This window comes from Anolis carolinensis, chromosome 4, assembly GCF_035594765.1.
Source record: "Anolis carolinensis isolate JA03-04 chromosome 4, rAnoCar3.1.pri, whole genome shotgun sequence".
Taxonomy (NCBI): Eukaryota; Metazoa; Chordata; class Lepidosauria; order Squamata; family Dactyloidae; genus Anolis; species Anolis carolinensis.
Window position 1 is genome coordinate 137,620,649 of NC_085844.1, and position 16,265 is coordinate 137,636,913.

General features: G+C 39.0%; 1 protein-coding gene across 7 annotated transcripts in view; it reads left to right on the forward strand.

Annotated features, from left to right (window-relative positions):
• The first annotated feature begins 358 nt into the window (after positions 1 to 358).
• kiaa0232 (KIAA0232 ortholog) overlaps positions 359 to 16,265 on the forward strand; it is a 59,468-nt gene continuing 43,561 nt past the window's right edge. For 3 of the 7 annotated variants that reach the window (XM_008109068.3, XM_008109071.3, XM_008109070.3), the window contains exon 1: positions 359 to 510. The gene's annotated coding sequence lies outside the window, so the exon portion shown is untranslated. Of the gene's footprint in view, positions 511 to 13,209; positions 13,236 to 16,265 lie in introns of all 7 variants that reach the window. The other 4 variants (XM_008109069.3, XM_008109073.3, XM_008109072.3 and 1 more) reach the window with 4 other exon arrangements.

Here is a 16,265-nt window from a genome sequence, read left to right on the forward strand (position 1 = left end):
AGTCCTTGCTGCCTAGAGAAACAGCTGTGGATTCGGGCGGAAGGCAGATTGCGTTGGATAATCCAGAACATTGGATAAGCGAGACTCTATTCCAGTTCAAAGCAGATAATGTCAGCTGTGTGGAACAAGACTCCACATATTCTGGCACACAATGAGTCTACACCGACGGTATAATGCAGGTTCAGTGTGCATAGTATTGCAATGTTAATGTGGCCTCCAACCAGGCCGCCCTGCTGCCCCTTTAAGGACAGGGAAGCGATCTTGGCCTGGGCCTGAGGACTGTCTCCTCCCCGCCAAAGACACCTTCCCAAGGAGGCCTCTGCGCGGAAGGATACGAGGCGGGGCCAAGCGGCCGCATAGCGCATGCGCAGTGGTCAGAGAGGGCGCCCCGCCCATCCCGCTGTTCCTCCCCTCGGCGGGGCCGGCGCCGGTTTACGTAACGCCTCTCCGGGCAAATTCCGGCTCGGTCCCGCCGCCTGACTCGGGACGGGTCGCCAGAGGCCCCGGCAGGTAAGAAGACCTTGGGGGAGGCCTCCGGGGGCTGCGGGAGGGGTCTCCGGGCGTGAGGCGGCCCCTTGGGCTGCTCTTCCCGCCCGGCTTGGGCGAGGCCTACAGCGCGCCAGGGCCCGGGCAGGACAGGGCCGGGCTGGACAGGAAGGCCCGGTAGGCCTGATTGGGCCTTGAGGCCTTCCTCACGGTGCCCGCCTGCCTTTCGGAGTCGTGAGGCCCAGTGGGGGCCGAAAGGGCGCCTTTCCCGTTTGGCCCTGAGGTAACTTTTGCCGGCCGCGGCGCCAAAAGGGCCCAGCGAAGGGCATTCCAGCCTCTCACCTCACGGCAGGTGGCCTCCATTCTGGTTGGGTTTTTTTTTTCCGGACATGTTTTCCGAGCTAGGCTCGTTTCGCAAATATTTGGGAGTGTTTCTTCACTTCTCCAGCGACGCCCCTGTGGTTTTGCTCACGTTTGTTTCCTCCCCCGCGGCAGGTTTGGCTCCTCTGCAGTGGAAGAAGGTGGAGTAAGGCTTTGCTCCCGTTGACGGGCCTTTGCGCTTATTTGTCAGGTCTTGCTTGGTCTTGGGCCCAGTGGGGTGTCTCGACAGGGTCGCTGAAGCCCCCTCCACATAGCTGAATAAAATCCCATATTTTCTGCTTTGAACTGGAATATACGGCAGTATGGACTAGGATAACCCACTTCAAAGCAGATATTGTGAGATTTTCTGCCTTGATATTCTGGGTTATATAGCTGTGTGGAAGAGTCCTGAGGCATCTGCCTCAATAAAGATTCATTTAGGCCAGTGGTCCTCAAACTTAGTTTGAAAAAACACCATGAATAAATTCCTGTACATACTGCACATACCTTAATAAATAATAATAAATTTTATTTCAGCCCCCCCCCCCCCAACCATCTACCCTAAGTAACTCGGGGCGGCTAAAAAAATACAGTGAAGTGCTGCGATACGGTTTTATCACTTTAGATACGTAAATCTAAAGTGATAAAACCATAAAATTACAATCACACACATATATAATTACAATGTAAAACATGAACATTCATAAAATGCAGTTATAGCTGCAGATTTAAATATGTTTCAAATTGACACATACCCAGTGCCGGCCCGACGTATATCAAAAGGATAATTTATTGGGAAACCCACATCAGAACAACGTATTTTATGTGTGACCAGGACCCAAAAATAATATATAAAACAACTCTGTTTTTAAGCAAAGCAATATATCTCAGAACTACATATGTGGGGATGATTGGGGTAAATTGTAGGGGAGATATGAAACATGCTGTATATATTCAGTTTTATCATATTTATTTATTATAATGTCATAGGTGTTTTTTAAATTTACTTTATAGAGTGTAATCATGTTTTATCAAGCCTTTTTGTTTGGTTTGGTACTGTGATATGGCCTAAGGGCTAATCAATAAATTTACTACACTTCAGTGCCAACGTGATGCCAACAGTAAGTCCTCGAACTAACCCTACAAATCTAAGTAAGATCAAAGGCTTGTTTAAATAGGCATGTTTTAAACGGGAAGGTAAGATTGCTCCCCAGCTCCCGAAGGACCTCAAAGTGATACAGAGCAAGTGAAACATTCAAAATAACACAGAGATTACAAATGTGAATCACACTAAAGTATACTTTTAAAACTTTTAAAATCAGTCTAATGATGGAACTATTTCATCCACCAAAGGCCATGCAGAATGGCTCTGTTAATGAAATGGCCCATCTACATTGATCACTGAAGTCACTTGCAAACTGATATGGAAAAAAATGGCTTTGCTGAAAAGATAATTACATAGGAAATCCTGGAACCAGTTTGATGCCCAGAGCACTGATGCGCATTAAGGGTTTTCTTTTACAGGAGTTTGTTATCTGGCTGCCCCAGTTTAACACTAGCATTGAATTGCACTAAATGCTCAGTGTTGAAATGATGGATATATGCACTGAGAAATCCTAATGCTATTATTGGATAGTACATTTTGTGTCTAATGATATATCCTCTTTAAAAGACCTTAGAACGTGGATGTAAATTATAAGGAGAGGCTGTTCTGTAGAAGATTCTAAAGTTTTAAGGGATTTATTTTTAAATGATCTAGTTTCATTATTTTAAATAGGTAAGAGAAAGCTTTGGGCTTTACAAGATTGAAAAAAGCAAAGGGATAAAGCATAATATTTCTTATTATATCTGTTCTAATAATTGAAAGGAATAATTCTCCATGACCCTAAGTAGAGCTGCTTATCCATCTGACAATATTTTGTCATATTTTTTTCTGATTTGGGGTTTAGAAACGAAGATGAGTCTATGCCTAGTTGTGTCAGCGCTTGCTTAATCCTGGTATATGTGTACAATGTACTTAAATAATAAAAATGTGTGGTGGATGAATTTATTCTAGAACTCAACATCAGTTTTCAGTATTAGACCTTGACATTTGGAATATACACTACAACCTCCATATCCATGACACTGGTATACATTGTTTCATTTATTCACATCCCACCATATGTGTTGCATTTAGCCACTTTTTAGGTCTTCCAGTGTGGTTCTGTGGTCTTCTTGGACCAACAGTTCTTCATGTCAATGAGATTCACTATTATAGCCATCGTTTCATGTATGTATGCAAAGCCCTGGAATATATCCCCTGAAGATATGGTGTTGTATGTATATCTCTAGATTTAAGGATCATAGCTCAAGGATCTATAGTTAAAGCTAAAACACACCTCAGTCTATTTGAACCCACTTTTTCAAGAACAAGCCATATGTGGATGTATCCCAACACACAGGATCACAGTGAGGGCAGGGTTTCTAAGGACAGATGGCACTGATTTCAGGCAATCTTGAAAAATGCTTTCTCCTTTTCTTAGTAATTAAGCACCAGCATCTGAGCATATGTGGAGTCTCATATCTCATCAAACTAAAACTGGTTTGCGATTCATATTAGAAACCAACAAATGTGGTTGTAATACAAATAGAATGTGTAAAAAGGCAATGTGTTTGGGATGTTCCGTCTTGAAATAATTAGGTTTTAAGTGGAGGTTGCTTTCCTACCTGTGAAGTACATAATTTACCATGTTAAGTAAAGTATATCATTATTTGGAAGAAATCAGCCCACTCTAAGAATGTAATTGATCCAGCTCTTGGCTGAGCCAATACCATACATATTTAAAGTTCATTTGAGCTTCTGTCATGCTGTTGGTATGCATACATGAGAAACAGAAATGCAGTTTGAAATACAGATGTGTTATATGTTCAAAATCTTACCATAGTAAGGTAGGTTTGGAAGAAATTTGGAAGAAATCAGCCCACTCTAAGAATGTAATTGATCCAGCTCTTGGCTGAGCCAATACCATACATATTTAAAGTTCATTTGAGCTTCTGTCATGCTGTTGGTATGCATACATGAGAAACAGAAATGCAGTTTGAAATACAGATGTGTTATATGTTCAAAATCTTACCATAGTAAGGTAGGTTTCCAATCATGTTTCATGTTTCCTCTATTTTTATAACTATACAGAGATAATGTGTTGTCAAAGGCTTTCATGGCCAGTGTCACTGGGTTGCTGTGAGTTTTTTTGGGTTGTTTGGCCATGTTCCATAAGCATTCTCTCCTGGGTGAAATGTCAGGAGAGAATGCTTCTGGAACATGGCCATACAGCCTGGAAAACTCACAGCAACCAACTATACAGAGATATATCTCAAGAGCTTTTTGTAATGTCACTTTGAGTATACAGCATGTGTCTGGAAATGATACTTTTTTTATTGATAAAGACTTTAATATATGTCTCTGTTGATAAATTAATATTAGCTTAGTATTGCTTGTCTACGTAATTTATTCTTCTTCCATAGCTGAATAACTACCACCTTTTACCATCTCTTCTCTCTGCAGACGGTTTGGAGCTAATCTCATCAATTCCACTCAATGGCTTCAAAAATATTTACATTTTATGCCCATGTCCTTTTTAAAATATTGAAAGAAATGTCTTTCCTCAGCCCTCAATGCTCCTAGCTTCACTGGACACTAAAGATAGGGAATGATCAAGGAAATGGTGACAAGACCTGCATGCTGGGGTGCAATGTGTTCTGGCATTGCATTGAATTCTAATTGCAGCACCTGTGAGCCAGCATCCAGAGTAACTTTTCTGTGGGACAAGTTGGGTAGGTGTGATAACATTTCAAAGCTGAAAAAACTTAATTAGTGAATGTTGATAAGGTATGTTAAGGAAAGTTAAATATAGTAGCTTTGGCTTTACATGGGCTGAGGCCCTGCACTAACTCAGAAAACTTACACAGATCACTTTTCTTTATAATCACAAGTCTGCATTCATGTAATACTAGAAGAAAATTGTACTGAGTAAATAGAATGAGCAAGCATTGAAATAGATTAGTATTTAATTTTTGCTTTTATTTGCTGCATGCATTTTATCAGCAATGACTGACAGCCAAAAAAAGATTAGAATGAGATAAGTCTTTCTAAATCTGAGATAACATACAGTTGCTTAGTCTCTTACTGCTACTGAAGAAAAAAACATTTCGCCAAAGAAAGAAACAGGGAGAAATTGAAATGCATTCTTTATAAAACTAATGTTAGAAATCATATATGTTATTAAAACTCAAAAATTCTTTTTATTGGCATAAAGCAATTAGATGGGATTAATACCCATAGCTTGAATCCTATTATTTATCCCAGTTAAGGCAGTTGCATGAATTTGGTGGGATTTATGTAACTATCTCAGTGGTTTTGTTTCAGTAGGTCTATTCTCATTAAGATAACATAATTTAGATCTTAGGGTTCGCTTATATTATATAATTCAATTGGATATCACTTTAATTGTCATGGCTTAGTGCTATGGAAACATGAGAGATGTAGCTTGGAAAAGCAGCACTCTTTAGCAGGGTAAGGTAAAAATCTCGTGAAACAACTCCTATGATTGGGTTGTTGTGTGTTTTCCAGGCTGTATGGCCATGTTCCAGAAGTATTCTCTCCTGATGTTTTGCCCACATCTATGGCAGGCATCCTCACTCTAAGGATGCCTGCCATAAATGTGGGCAAAACGTCAGGAGAGAATACTTCTGGAACATGGCCATACAGCCTGGAAAACACACAACAACCCTGTGATTCCGGCCATGAAAGCCTTCAACAATACAACTCGTATGATTCCTTAGCATTGAGCTGTGGCAATTCAGTTGGTGTCAAACTACATTAATTCTACAGTGTAAATGCACCCTTATTCAAACACTAAAAGAATACACACTTGAGAGGGGGGAACTCAAGGCTGCTAGATCTTAAGTTAGCTAAATATATGATCCAATGCCCATTTAATTGGGCATTCAGTTGGTGTCAAACTACATTAATTCTACAGTGTAGATGCACCCTTATTCAAACGCTAAAAGAATACACACTTGAGAGGGGGGAACTCAAGGCTGCTAGATCTTAAGTTAGCTAAATATATGATCCAATGCCCATTTAATTGGGAATATGTCTCTTTATATGTTTTTTGTTGAGGGACAAAAAATGGAAAAGGAAAATATATAGTAAACACATCCAACATTTTAGCAACCTTTTTAAGGTATAAGAATAGTGTTCATATTGTAGTGTTATAAAAAAACAAAAGAAAGTATAGTAATAATAGTATTTCTGGTTGTTAAGATAATGACATTTTAAGTTGTATAATGTTTTTAACAATATAATTGCAATGGTTAAAATAGTTATTGTACATGAATATATTTAAGATGCATATAAGAGAAATTCATGGTTTAGAAATCAAAATATTAAATCCTTGTAATGCAAGCAAGAGGAATATGCATGTGTATTCAAACGAGTGATTTGAAGCTAAATTCTTCAGAACTACGTACTTCCTCTCTCTCCCCAGTAAAGCTGGTGTAAGCTACTTATACGTACTTACCTAGCAGTAAAGCAGTGAATTTCAAGGATCTGATTTCTAAATATACATTCATAGGACGAAACTGCCAAGTGTTGTAAATTTGTAAAAACTTTAGCTGTCCTCAGTATTTATATAGTTTGATATTTCTGTACATGTTTTATGTGTAATTGGTTTAACTTAGGCTGAATTATAATTGGTATCTAAAAGACACTATTATAAGTCCTTGGTATCCAATGGGATTTGGTTCCAGGACCATGGATAACAAAATCCATGGATGCACAACCTCTGTTATAGATAGTAGCATAGTAAAATGGTATCCCTCATATGAAATGGTAAAATCAGACTCTTTTTGGTGTGGGTGGTGGATTGAAACTTTGGGAGATCAGGGTTTACATGACTACTAGTTGATTGTAGAAACTCAGTGGGTTGCCTTGGGCAAGTCTCACTCGCTCTGCTTCTCTTAAGTACATTTGCTCAGCCTTTTGTCAATAGCAAACCTTCTCTGGCCAAAGAAAATGGTAAAAAAATCCCAAACCTTGCTATAAGTCAAAGTCACCCCAAAGGCACACAAGAACAACAAACATCCCCCAGTTGTTTTGGGTTGCAGCTCTCATATGCTCCAGTCAGCATTATTAGTTCAGGGATTATGAGAATTGCCTAGCCCTGCTATAATTGTTAGAATTGGGAATTTTGCCTGTGAAGAGGTAGATTCATTGGCCTGAATCAGGTTCATAACCCAATGAGTAAACTCAATGGGATTTCTATATGTGCTGGCTCATCATTCGGTAATTAAGTTATATCTTGGACAATGGATCTGTCCTATTAAAATTACTGTATGTACTTGAATACAAGTTGATTTCCCCCTCCAACAATCACCTCCTACCCCAAATTGAATGAACCTATACACTGGTCAGTATTGGAATAGACCCAGTGCAATGGCAGTGAAAAGAGGTAGAGGTGAGACATGCTGTCACCTTATTACTCTTCCCATGCACAAATCAGAGAAAGAAAAGTAACCCTCCCTTTTAGTGGAAGCCATCAGCAAAGTGGAGGAGCAACTTTGGGTGCTTAAAAAGGAAGTGAGTGGCAGCTGCCAAGGGCTTACTGCATAAACTTCAGCAAGACTACAGTGGCCAATTTAAATAGGCGTTTAATGTAAAAGCCTATATACTTCAATAATTATGGTCTCAGTTTCATTAGAGAAGCTTATGACTAAAGCCTTTTTTAAAAATTGCCACCAATACTCCTCTGCATCTCAAGTGCCCAAACTGGCTCCCCCACATTGCTGTCTAGGGAGGGGTAATGGAGTGTGAGTGATTCTCATCTCTACTTCTTGTCACTGACCTTTTTGCTAGGTCATTTATTAAAAGTAGATTGCTGTCCTTGTTCTTCTCTCCCACCCCCACTCTTCCAGGCTGCATTCTTATTCTTTTTTCCTCAGTCATATTAATTTGTATTTGTATAGATATAGTAATTTTATGTTATTCTCCTTTAGGTTTTCCTAAGTATTTTCACTCTAAGCATTTTTAAATGGAAATGAAAATATTTGTTTGTTACATGCCACTATTACTCTCGAAATATACACAGGTCAAAGAAAAATTAATAATTTTGGCTCCAAAACCTGACCTTGGCTGATACATGAATATATATACTGTATTTAAGATTAGGTTTCTTTTCTTTAAGGAATGGAAAACAAAATGTTGTTTTCTTATTGTGCAGTAATATAAATAAGACGGTATTAACTGTGTTTGTCCCACTTCCATGATAACACCTATAACTTCTCAATATCTTTCCTCAGAATATATTTTTCACAGTCCTGTTGGGAATGGGTCCAAAAGGCAAATGTTGTGGTGCATAAACCAGCAGTTATGCCTTCATTGTAATGCTGGCTGGGGATCCTTAAAACTAGCTGCCACCTGAGCACATATCATAAATTCTGCAGCTGTCTTTCTTCTTTCTCTGTTGTGAATTGACAGTGGGGAAGTAGAGCTGTAGAGGGCATGGCCCTATGCTTAGGCAGCTGCTAGCCTCAGAGCAGTACTAACCCTCATTAGTGTCCTGTGTAATTTCAGGTCAAGGCGGAAAGACATGAAGATCGTGCCTTCCAGCCTGAACTTAAAAGTACCAAGAGTCCCAACTGGAACTGTTGCTTCTCAGAGAGAAGCAGCTGCATGAATGCCACATATTCTGCAGCTGTCCCTTCTCTATCAGTATCTCTCAGCACTAGGAGTGGACAGCTGAAGGTGCATGGTTGGACACTTGGACAACTGTTTGCTCATGTTCCATTCTCTTTGCTTATATAGACTAAGCAGGGGCTCTCAAATTTTTTAAGCAGAGGGCCGGCCGGTTCACAGTCATTGTTGGGGCATAGATAGTTTGAAAAAAAAACATGTGCATGTTCCTATGCACATTGCAGAAATCGTATTTGTTCTGCAAAAAGAAAAAAGATATAACAATACAATATTAAAAATGAAGAACATTTTTAACTAACATAAACTTACTAGTTTCTCAATGGGAAGTGTGGGCCTGCTTTTGGCTGATGAGATAGTCAAGTTAATTAGAATTTTTATTGTTGTGTGACTTCAAGTCGTTTTAGACATAGAGCTACCCTAGGTTTAAAGTTTAGGGCAGGGGCTGGGCTAAGGACCTTGGAGGATTGCATCCGGCCCATGGGCCTTTGTTTGGGGACCCCTGATCTAAAGTGACCATAGTGGCAAGAGCTGTGGGAGAAAGAAGGTTGTTTTCCTGTTAAAATTCATAGCTTAGAAGCACAGCGGGCTACCAAACTAGCTACAGTCATCAGTGATGTCCGTTGGTCAGTCAGAAAGCAAGTAAAAGCTATGCATGAGAATTTCTTGTCCAACCTATCTCAGAATGGAGGGTTGGAGTCTGGAAGGAAGAGTAAAACCCATGTTCAGTCTTTAAAAAGTATATTTTTAAACATGTGTATTTTGGCTGCTTCTTCATCTCTCTTCCCAGAAAAAGAAATTTATTTTATTTTACAAGCTTCTTTCACTTGTATTTATGCGTTCAAGCATCTGCAACAGTATGAGATAATACAGATTGCGTTGTCTATTTATTTTCCTACTTTTTATGAAGCTATCTCTGGCATAACCCCTTGAAAGTTACTTGGAAATTAGTGTAGCTTTGGGGCTGAAACAGATTTCTTACTCCTGCTGAATAAAATACCATTCTATAAGCAAAAACATTTAAGTGCAACAACTAGCAGTAGTTCAATTGCTATGTCTGCATACCAAATCAGAATCAAAAGTGAATGTTTATAAAATATTGAAAGAGCTGATATTGATGTATTATTTGAGGTAGATCCCAAAAAAGAAACAATATTAGTGACTCCTTTTGAATGCAAGAACAATTGCAGTGGAATAGTCAGAATGCATTAAGCAGATATTCTTAATGATATTTACATATGCCCAGGAAGTTAATATTATGACTTATTAAAATTAATAACATTTAATCATAATATTAACATGTTGGTGGAATAAGGATATGAGGAGAGAATAAATCTGATTTCTGTCCTTCAGAATAGGTTACCAGGATAGAATAAATGACACAAAAGGTCATATATTTTATCGTTTTTTAATTGTGTCAGAAGCGACTTGAGAACATACTGCAAATTGCTTCTGGTATGAGGCCGTCTACAGAGATGTTGCCCAGGTGGTGCCTGGATATGTTAGCTGGAAGGCTTCTCTCATGTCCCCTGTAAGCTAGAGCCGACAGGCGGGATTCGAACTGGCAACCTTCAGTCAGCAGTTCAACCAGCACAAGGGTTTAATCCATTGTGCTACCGCGGCTCCTATATATAGTTTGTTGATACAAAGGGAAATGCTATGTACTAGTACTTTACAAAGCATAGAACATTAAATATCCTTTTTTGTAAGTTTGGGAACAAACTATGGAGGAGATCCTGCATTGGTATCTCTGGTCATACAAAATTAGCATAACACATTTCCTCGTATAATAGTTACCACTGCATAAAAGTTGCACCCCCCCCCTTTCTGTGGTCCCAATTCTTTGTCTTTTATAAATCTTTACATAATAGTTGCATCCCGTGCCCATGCACCTGCCCCTTGGAGATAACAGGCTTCCCCGTCAAGGAAAGCCCCTGTAGGTCTGAGGAGCAGACATGCAGGCAGGTGAAGGCATGAGAATAGGAGGCTTCCCTTGACTTCCCACAGCTAAAGGAGGCTTCTTTGGTGTGGCTGACAGGGCAAGGGGTGCCACTATTATGCATGCTAGTGGGTGGGGCCTGTGGGCCTCCTTTGGCTGCAGGCTGGGAGAGGCACTGTAGGCTTCTCCCATTTTCACTGCACAATAGTCTCACAACCCTTTTTTGAAGGGGAAAATGCAACTATTATGTGGAGAAATATGGTATTTAATTCATGTTATCATTTTACCTGCCAATATATTGTTGGTTAAAAAGTAGGCTTTTGTGTGTTATATCGTAGACATTAGCAGATAGTGTTTGCATTGTTACTAACACTTCAACATACCATTAGACTCAACTATCTATATATATAAAAGAGTGATGGCATCAGGGCAGTGGACAAAACAACAAAAGTACAGGCCCCGCAACCTCGAAATTTGACAACACAACCCATCATCCATGCCTCCAGGTTGATACAACAAAAAGAAAAGAAAAATAAAGTTCTAATTAGAGGGAGAGCAGTAATTTTTTTTATCCAATTGCTGCCAGTTTAGAGGGCTAATCTCTGCCCACTTGGTTGCCTAGCAACCAGCCAAGGGACAGCCAGGCTTCAGTTAGGGGACAGGCTGATTTAGGCCTCACTTAGGCTTCTTCCACAGATTATCTGATTTTAACTGGATTATATGGCAGTGTAGACTCAAGGCCCTTCTACACAGCTCTATAACCCATTTATAATCTTACATTATCTGCTTTGCACTGGATTATCTTGACTCCACACTGTCATATAATCCACTTCAGTGTGCATTTTATCCAGCTGTGAAGAAGGGGCCTCATATAATCCAGTTCTAAGCAGATAATAGAAGATTATCAATATACAGTAGAGTCTCACTTATCCAACATAAACAGGCCGGCAGGATAAGTGAATATGTTGGATAATAAGAAGGGATTCAGGAAAAGCCGATTAAACATCAAATTAGGTAATCGTTTTACAAATTAAGCACCAAAACATCATGTTATACAACAAATTTGACAGAAAAAGTAGTTCCATGCGCAGTAATGCTATGTAGTAATTACAGTAGAGTCTCACTTATCCAACACTCGCTTATCCAATGTTCTGGATTATCCAATGCATTTTTGTAGTCAATGTTTTCAATATATTGTGATATTTTGGTGCTAAATTCATAAATACAGTAATTACTACATAGCATTACTGTGTATTGAACTACTTTTTCTGCCAAATTTGTTGTCTAAGATGATATTTTGGTGCTTCATTTGTAAAATCATAACCTAATTTGATGTTTAATAGGCTTATCCTTAATGCCTCCTTATTATCCAACATATTCGCTTATCCAATATTCTGCCAGCCTGTTTATGTTGGATAAGTGAGACTCTACTGTACTGTATTTACAAATTTACCACTACAATATCACAATGAATTTAAAACACTGACTACAAAAACATTGATTATGAAAAGGCAGACTGCGTTGGATAATCCAGAACATTATATACGTGAATGTTGGATAAGTGAGATTCTACTTTAATATGAAATAATTACTGGGATAGAATAATGCAGAACAATATAATCTCTAAAACCAGGACAGTAAATAAACAGGGGAATTCCACACAGGAAACAATCAGGGCCAGCTAACACCTCCCAACAAAGTATTCCCATCATCAAAGTCTGGCAAATCCTCTGTTTTCTCAGGGCCACAGACAGTAGACGCACATAAAATATTGCAAACAACACCACTCTGAAAACAAGGGAATTCCAGACAGGAAAGAATCAGGGCCAGGTAACACCTCCCAACAAAAAATTCACTCAGGGAGGAAGCAGCCAGGCTTTAAAGCTGCAAGGCCATTACATCCTAATCATTTTTCCTAATTGCAGCATTCATACTTGCCTCCAACAGACAAAAAAAAACAATCAGAAATATTGTATATTCACAACCTTTAGGAAATAATATCCCCTGATGGCGCAGCGTGTTAAAGCGCTGAGCTGCTAAACTTCTGGACCGAAAGGCTGCAGGTTTGAATTGGGGGAGCGGAGAGAGCCCCCACTGTTAGCCCCAGCTTCTGCCAACCCAGAAGTTCAAAAACATGCAAATGTGAGTGCATCAATAGGTACTGCTCTGGCGGGAAGGTAACGCCGCTCTATGCAGTCATCCCACATGACCTTGGAGGAGTCTATGGACAACGCTGGCTCTTCGGCTTAGAAATGGAGATGAGCACCAACACTCTGAGTCAGACATAACTGGACTTAATGTCAGGGGAAAACGTTTACCCTTTACCTTAACTACCACCAGTTCCTCAATACTTTATTTCCCATACCACCATATTTTGCCACAGCAACGCGTGGCCGGGCACAGCTAGTGGGATTATAAGGAACATCTAGTACTTGACTTTGAGCCTTTCCTTCACCCTCCCTCGAGTCAACCCTTTTGTTATTTCATGGCCAACATATAAGAGAGTTGTGCATATGTTTAATGTTAAAAATGCAAAGACTTTGAATAGATTTCTGTTTGTCTGAAGCATGGTGATAAATTTCTTTCTTTTCTCTTATGTATGCTATCAAAATCTTCTCAGTTCAGGTACAGCTTCCCTTTCACATGACAAGAATTAATTGTGTCCCCATTTCTGCTTAATTCTTTCCTTAAGCTTCATTTGGACCCAACATCTCAATTGTAAGTAATGTCAATCTAGGAAATGGAACATTATTTATCTTTTCCATAAATGTGTAATAAAGGCAAATTCCATTGTTTTGTTGTTACTCGTGCTTCAGTCTAGTAGTCTATTAACATTCACTGTCAAGCCTGATAGTACTCCTGACTATATAAACTGTGTCTCATTGATAATGTTTTTATTATTTATTTATACACCACTTTTTACCCAGGATTGGAACTCAAAAGTAGCTAACAACCTAAAATGTGATATAAAAGACAATTAAAATTTAATTATAAAATTAATTATAAAAGCTATTAAAACAACAGACTTTTATTTTATTTTAAACATGTCTCTGATTTGATCTAGTTCTTTCATATCTGCTAGAAGTATATATTTCGTTGTTATTTCAAACCTCTTCCCCTTATGTAATCCTCTCTACCCTGGCCTATATTTGTTCAGCTTGATGGTAACAGATCTGGCATGGAAATGTTAAGCTACCTTCTCTTTTCTGCTCTTGAACAAAATTATATAAATTTAACTTCAACAAACAAATGTTGAGAGAGAAAAAGTACCATATACAGCTGTTATTGGTATTGTCTTAACAAGCCTAAAAGGTATCAAAATGCTTCCAAAATTGACTTTTCTTTTGGTATTTATTCACAAAATAGACTTCATTGATGTCTGCTCTTTCATTCAGATTAGATGTGGGCATAGTTCTACATATCTAAGTATTTTTCCATTGAGCTTTGAAGATTCCCTATAGCTATTAATTTTAATTTTACCCTGGTTAATTTTATATCCTAAAAAAATTAGATCACTTATAAGCCAGAAGTTGGAATAATATGTCTACTGTCTGTCTGTATGTGTGTTGTAGGTCTAATAGTGGCACTGAATGTTTGCCATGTATATGTGCATTGTGATCCGCCCTGAGTCCCCTTCGGGGTGAGAAGGGCGGAATATAAATACTGTAGATAAATAAATAAATACTTAGATTTGCTTCTAAGGTTTGTGCAAAGTTTGTTACAATTAACATTGTATCTTTCTCACTGATGGTTCCATAAATGTGGATGACTATGGGAGCCATTCACAATTTGTCCTATCAGTGATCCTAATTCCTCTGTAAGGGACCAGCAAACTTGATTGATACTGCACTATATTTGGGTCCCAGTAAAACAGGGCATGGAAGACCCTCACCTTCCTACTAAACTCTGAACTGTGAAGTGGTATGGGGTGAGGTCTTGCACCTTACACTGTGTTTCAGAGACACTCTTTCAGGTGCTGAAAAATTGTAGCTGTATGTTACAAAGCATATCTCCCTCCAACACTGCATTTAAAAAGTTCTTTCAGTATCCAAGCAGGTAGTCTAGGTTGCCATCCTTTAATTCTTGCTTGCAGCAGTGTTAAAGAGCTTCTGTCATATTCTAAATTCCATCTTGCTTGAGCACTTTTTAGTTGACTTGTTTTCCATTAGAATAGATACAGAAAAGGCCTTGTTAAAAAGCATTGAAGATTTGACATTACTGCATACTTTCTTCATTTAAGAATCAAACCCCCTTTGTTCATATTCATTTTTAAGCATGTTATTGTGACTCTTAACTTCATTTGTTTGGTCTCCTCGAAGATCCAATAGTTTGTCAGGCACCTTAACAAATCTTGTGTTTTTCTGATTAAATCTGCTCTGCATTTCCTCTGTAGCTCAAACTCTCACCCATTTGGGGAAGTTATTTTCACTCACTTTCGATATATCTGAATTACTTTATGTATGTAATCTGGAATACATTTATTTTTAAATATATATATCTCAGCCTTTTTCTCCATGGAATTGTTTTGTTGATGATATTAACAAATTATCCTTGTTTAATCATATGAACCAATAATTTTCCAAATTGTAGCCAGCTTGAAAAAAATTGTCCTAAGAGAACCAAATATGGACTCATCTATTTCAGCCTTCTTTAATTGCTCCTGCAGTATTTTTAATTCTCTCCATTGTTCCAGGTATTGCCTGCATTATCACCCCAACCATATAATCCATCTTCATAACTATGATCTGTATCTTGGAAGCTTAACCAAGGTCACAACAATGTCTGTTATAGAACTCAAATATGCTTATGATAATGTAGTCTGTGCTCTTTTAGAGGAAGACCTACAAGCCACTTGTAAACACCTTTGCAGAAGTATACAAAAAGCTTAGACCTCTCACTGAAATCAAGAAAATCAAAGTGGCACCAGCAGGCACCAATCAATCCCACTGTAATACCAGAAAATCAGCTTAATGGTGTAATGTTAAAATTCTGACCATTTCCACTGCCTAGGCAGCCAGCTCTCCACAAAATTCGACATCGACATCGAAATACACCATCTCAGCATCTCAGTGCATCATTTTTTCGAATAAAGCAGAGTGTTTGAGGATTGGGACATTCATAGGAATACCAAAATGCTTGTTTATAGAACTATTGTCCTTCCAATTCTGTTATATGCCTGTGAAACGTGGATAATCTACAAACATCATTCAACGTTTGGAATCATTCTATCAACATTGCCTCCAAAAAAATCTTGCAAATCTCTCAGGAAGATGGACTGACAAATGTCAGCATTCTGGAAGAAGCAAAGACCATCAACACTGAAGCAGTGATCCTCCGCCACCAGCTTTGCTGCCCTGCAGACTAGGACACGGAACAATGGCTTCAAACTACAGGAAAGGAGATTCCACCTGAACATCAGGAAGAACTTCCTCACTGTGAGGGCTGTTCGACAGTGGAACTCTCTCCCCCGGGCTGTGGTGGAGGCTCCTTTCTTGGAGGCTTTTAAGCAGAGGCTGGATGGCCATCTGTCGGGGGTGCTTTGAATGCGATTTCCTGCTTCTTGGCAGGGGGTTGGACTGGATGGCCCATGAGGTCTCTTCCAACTCTACTATTCTATGATTCTATGATTCTATGACTGGCCACATTGTCTGAATGCCTGATCACTGTCTCCTAAAACAGATACTTTACTCTCAACTCAGGAATGCAAAACAAAATCCTGGTGGACAGCAGAAGAGATATAAAGATGGG